The sequence below is a fragment of the Otolemur garnettii genome, unplaced genomic scaffold (genome assembly GCF_000181295.1).
Source record: "Otolemur garnettii isolate 467f Iridium unplaced genomic scaffold, OtoGar3 scaffold00085, whole genome shotgun sequence".
NCBI lineage: Eukaryota > Metazoa > Chordata > Mammalia > Primates > Galagidae > Otolemur > Otolemur garnettii.
Genome location: NW_003852480.1, coordinates 6,378,981 through 6,385,333, shown reverse-complemented (window position 1 = coordinate 6,385,333; position 6,353 = coordinate 6,378,981).

Below are 6,353 nucleotides of genomic sequence, written 5' to 3'. Positions count from 1 at the left end.
TGGCATAACACAATTACGTGAAGAATCACTTGTAGCAGATGATTGGTCAAAATATAAAATCCTTCACACGACGGAGATTGTAAACCACCCTTCCCTCTCAGGTGCTTATGCCGATATATAAATTAGGGTTCTAATCGTAACACATTTCTTTATACCTGATCAAAAATGCTTTCCTCTTCTGCTGGGAAATGAAACTATACTCTTTTTTTACCTGAAGAATCAACTATTTCTCACTTTGAATCTATTTGTTTTAGGTGGTTTTGATGTCACCTCTTACTTTTAAATATCATTCTGTGATGTGGTAAAGATAGTCAGTATTACAGGGATTGGTTCAGAGAAAGGCCAACCTAGGAAAATCAGGCTGGGAAATTCTAGCCAACCTAGGAAAATCAGGCTGGGAAAAAAAAATTGTTTTTATACGTCGGAAACCAAAGCAAGCTGTAACATTGGGGAACAAGTCTTAGAAGCCACCACAGGGTAAACAGCATCAAAAGTTGAAAAGGTACAGATTTGATACATGATTCAAGAATTTGGATCCAGCTGTGCTTAGAGCCAAAGAGCTCTGACTTTTCATTTAGAAGAATCCGATGATTTTCTTTTTTATCTCATAAACCACTATGAGTTGGGTCTTGATCCCTTGTCACCAAGGAGCCCTGCCACTGTGTTTGTATAAGTTTGCCTCCACGGCCCCTTCTACATTGCCAGGCCCTGGAGGGGCGGGAGAGATGAAATATTTTTCTATTTTTGTTTAACTTTGAAAAATTAAAAGGAAGAAAAGATTAAGCTTATTTTTAAAAATCCATTAAGAACTAATCTTTCTTATATATTGGTTTCATAATGGTACTGAATATATAATCACTCATACTTCCATATGAAAGATAAAACACAACTATAGCCCAGAATAAAGGAGGAAAAAGGAGGGGGAAGGGAGAGGGGAGGATGGGTGGAGAGAGGGTAATTGGTGGGACCACACCTATGGTGCATTTTGCAAGGGTACATGTCCAATCTCTTAAGTGTAGAGTATAAATGTCTTAACATGATAATTAAGTAAGTGAGGTGAAGGCTATGTTAACCAGTTTGATGTAAGCATTCCAAATTGTATATACAATCAGCCCATTGTACCCCATAAATACATTAATTTATACAGCTATGGTTTAATAAAAAAAAGTGTTGAAAATACGAGAGCGTTGAATTATGCATGAGTCGAGGTGGGCTCTAAATTGTTTTTGTAATGAGAAAATCACCAAGAGTCAAATAAACTTTAAAAAAGAACTAATTTTTCTTGACTATGAGGGAGTTTTAATATAATTGGGCCATGAGTTAAAAATTGTTTTTGTAGTAATTAAACAGCATGTTATTTGAAATATCTCATAGTTATCTGCTAAGCTTTCAATTCAGCTAATTTTGCCTCTTGTGGGTAAGGAGGCTAGGGAGCTAGACTAAGCATTTTTAGTGTAGTCTCTGCTCCTGGACACTTACTTGGGTGATTTATGCATATACAGTACATAAAGGATAAAGAATGTAGTTTACTATGCAAAGACTAATGGGATTGAGAAGTGGGATTAAATCTAGTACACACTTTACAAAGAGTTTATCCTTGAAGATTAAAAATTATCCCTTAATCATTTCTTTAGGTCTCTTGACACTCACCTTCTCATCAAAATGAGTTTAGTAAATATAATTTGAATGAGAACATAATGAAAAACATTTAACCATAAATAGTCATCCAATCATTGGAAGAATTTTAATCCTATAACTGAAATTATTAAAATTTGGGCCCAAGATCTATTATATTTACTCTTTGATGCATATTTCCTTATAAATATACAATAATCTCAAGTGTATTGTTCTGAACCCAATATTAATTAAAAACACCCTTCTGAGGCCTAGGAATTAAAGCCACCATGATTGTTAACTTTGAAATTTTACTTCAGTAAAATATTCTTATTCCACAAATTCACACTATAATCATTGGGTTTGATGTATAAATGCTGATTGGGACCTAGCATGCTACTAAATATATTTTAGCAAATGTTTGTTGCTCGTATAAACTGTACTATTTACTAAGATTTATGTCACGAAGAATCTGTAACATATGAGTAAGGTAAAGTTTAAAGAAATAATGTATTGACATTAATCACAGGGACTCAGGAGTGAAGTTATTTTTGAATCACAGAAAATATCTCAAGGTTTATGCTGTACTGCCTCTAGTGGACAAGGGGCTAGTCAAAGCATTTGGGTGTGTTCTAAATACTCTCTCAAATTTCATGATACTGATTTTCACATAAGACTTTGGGAATCTCAAAATGAACAAGCGTTTAATGTTCAATTTGTGCTGGAGCCAGCTTTAACCAGGCTCCACTCTATATGTTTGGCAGAGACATGGGGCCAGTGTGTGCTTTCAAAGAAAGTTTCCCTGATTCATTCCATTTGTAATATATGCTGCTAATACCAGGTGGCAAATGCTTAATCATTTCTAATCTTTTTTTACAGTATATTATTTATAAACATTGTTAACAAGCATGTTAAAATTTTCATTTTCAGGGAACGTTAACATTTTTAAAATGGGAACAATGTGTATCTTTAGTATTTTATGGGTATTTTGGATTTTATGAACAAATTAAAATATAGTGCAGTTACCAATCAATTTATAGAACATTTTGTCTTTATTGACAATTCATATTGAGGATATAATCCATAAGCTAACCTCTCATGAAGTTTGTTAATTACATAGTTTGATTTACCAGCAGCTTTATTCTTAATTACCCCAAACTGGAAGTGTTTAAATTGTTATTTGCAATAACCAAGTCATAGGTTTTATGATTAGTACAAAAAGATTAAGGTTACTGAGACTATTCTTCAATGGAAGAGTGGATTTTTGGTATTGACCCTGAGCATCCAATTTGTACTGAGTTACACGATTCCCTCTCTCCCCCACCTCCTCTGGGATTGAAATGCAAAAATCACATGTCTATACCTCTCTTGCAATAGTCTGAATGAATTTAAAATCTATCAGTTAGATATATTCCAATCGTTTTTGAAGGCAGAGGCAGAAAGTAACCAGAGGCCATTTCTCTCTGTGGTTGAAGAGTGGATTTTCTCAGATGTGCATTTTTGTGGTGGTTAGATACATCCCCTCTGTCCTATCACTAAGTTCAGGGTACTAGGTAGCTGTGGTGCTAGCAACCGGTAGGGGCCACAGAAGGTCCTGACCTCTTGGGGACAGCCATAGATTCTGGCATCTAGATCACAAGTCTGAGCACACAACTATGGGAAGAAATAGAATGTATTTGAAAGGTAGTTGAAGGCAGCACAAGTAGTGAGAGAAAATTCATAAAGTGTGTGTGGTGTACATGCAGGCCTCATGTTTATGACTCAAGGTCGTCAGTGGAAGAAAATAAATTTACACGTGTATAAAAGTTGAAACAGGTGAAATAGATGGCTGGGAATGTGGAACCACAATCCAAACGCCTGGTTAAGAAGGTGATTTACTGCTGAAGCAAGAAAGAGACCTTAGTAGGCGTTGTTGGCTTGCAGCTGTGGTCCCGGCTACTTGGGAGGCTGAGGCTGGAGGATTACTGGAGCCCAGGAGTTTGAGCCTGCATAGGCCGGCAGACGCCAAGGCGGTCTAGCCCTGGAGACAAAGTGAGACCCTGTCTAAAAGAAAAAATAAATAAGAAGTAGGTGATTTATAGAGTTAACACAGTAACCCTGACTACATAGATAACTACATTATGTACCCGTTAGAATTAAAAATAGTAAGACTTTTAAATTTTGATATGTATGTTTTTTAAGGCTCATATAATGTAAGGGCACATGCCTAAACATTGATTTTTAGTACAAGTGAAATAACAAGCCACAAATATATTTCCTGTACTGAAACACAGGCACACACAAGCACGTCTCATACGCTGACCGTTCTGTAATTGTGCCCTTTTCAAGGCGGCGCTAGTGGCTCTGTGAATTTGCCCTTATCCTTTGCTGCCCCCCTGTGTTAACAGGTGGGAATCACATAAACAGTTTTACTCCCCGCCCCCCGTTTTTGTTAAACATCAAGGGACATTTAGAAAAGCAGATATTTTAAAGTGAAATATTAGGTCACGATCCTAAAACGTAATTTTTAGTACAAGTGAAATAACAAGTCGCAAATATATTTGCGGAACTAAAACACAAGCACGCACAAACATACATGTATGGAGAGCTGGTATGCCACCTTGTCGGCGTTTACTAACAAGTTCATTCTGTCTAGGTTTTTGTGAAATACCTGAGAGAAGAAAAGTAAAGAGCGCATCATGCTCTTTACAAAGGGATGATTGGCGCTGTTTCCCCATTGCCGCGGTGAGCTGGGGCTTTCTGGCGGCTCTAACGAAGGACACGCCCCTTTCAGGGACCGCTCCTTTCTTTGCCCTCCTTTCAAAGCTTGATTAAAAGCTCTATCTCTGACCTATCAATATTTGTATCTATGTTCAAATACTTATAAATTGTTCATTTTTCTCTGGGAGTATCTCAGCTTTTACGTCTTTTCTTATGTGATTATGAAATTCAGAATCCAAACCGGGACAATTTTGAGAGTAAAAGCTTTTATTACGGGTAATTAGCCTGGTTAGCGGCTACCAGGCTCACATGGGCAGCCAAACGCACACCACTGTGCCACTTACCAGGGTGCCAACTTACACTGTTAGACGAGGTCCCTGTGCTCAGAAGCATTCCATGCTTGGTCAGATAATCTACTGCTGCTGCCTTAAATTTCTTCATCATTTTTGGAAAAGGGGCCCCACATTTTCATTTTCCCCTGGATCGTACAATTATGTGTCCAATCCTGGATAAAGGCTATCTGAATAATCCCTCCAGTCTCAAAGAACTCAGCAATCTGCTTTCTGTTTTCTCCATCAGCAGAAAATTTACAACCGTTCAGACACTGAGTCATCCTCATGTATTCACCCTAAATACAAGAAGTGATTTCCTAAACAACTAAGTTATTCATATGGAATATTTATATTTTTGTCTCTATGTACTAATCATTTTTTCTTATCCTGAATTTCTGCAATTTATTTTATGACCATCTCCCACATTTTTAGAATTTAGAAATTGCTTTTATCATATACCAACAGTCCTGCTTGGCACCGTTCTGATACATATATGTTTTAGTTACCATTTTAGTTACATAACAGCAGTTTCCCAACAACATTCAAATTTTAGCCACACATAACACAGTCTCTTAACAGTGAGTAATTACATCAAATAACAAACAGGACTGTTAGCACTTGGGCTTACAAATCACTAAATAAATAACAGATGTCCCAAATCACATTAATGTTTCAAAGTCCGTCAGCAATTGGTCACTGCACATCTATTATTTAGTTCACAGATAGCAAAGCATAAGATTGTGTTACTTCCTCGTCTCCCAGAGATAAATGCATGTGATATTTTATTAAAATGGGTAACGGAAAGAGGGCATCAGACTACAAAATAAAGTATAGCTGAAAAACCCAAAATGTAATTAATTAATGAAATTCTAATCATGCATAGGTGAACTATAGAGGAAAGAGCTTCTTCTATATATTTCTGCTGTTCAGGGAGTTTAGATGTGCAGCCAGAAGAACTTAGTGAAGTGAATTTATTAATACGAGTTTTCTCCATGTGATTAAGATCTCCTTGTAGTGATGAAACTCGCAGGACTCCTTTTACAGTTCTGAATGTCTGTGCCTTGTGAACACTGCCTTGATACATATGAATTAAAATGGTTGGTGTATTTTTACTAAATATTTCAAGCTAATTTTTAAACAGTTAGTCATTGTGTTGCATGACCACTCATGATAATAAGCTAAGTCTGCATAAAAGTACCAAGACATTTAAAATTTATGTGTGTTTCCGGATTACTAGGAGCTTTTAAGTGCACACATTCTGTTCCCTTCTAAAAGTTCATCAACTTGTCAATAAAAAGGTCAAAAACCTATAACAGTGACAGGATCTAGACAGTTGCTCACTGATGGAAAGGCCCTGTGGAGGAATTTGGGTCATAAGCAGTTTATGGAGGGAAGAATCAATGGCAGGGACACAGCAGAGGAAGAGGCTGGAGGTGTGGGTATGCACAGTGAAATAATTGCTACAATAACATAGTTACTGTGTGTGTGTTGAGAGCACCTGAAATCCACTCACCCAGAAAATTTCCAGTATCCAATCCAGTACTGCTGACTACCGTCGTGGCTCTAGGCGTGCATCCTGTGAGGACACAACTCTGTACCTTTGACCAACATTGCCCCATTTTTCTCTCCTCTCTGCTCCTGATACCCACCTTTCTGCTTTCTGCCTCGGTGCGTTCAACGTTTTTGAGAGTTCACACGTAAGTAAAA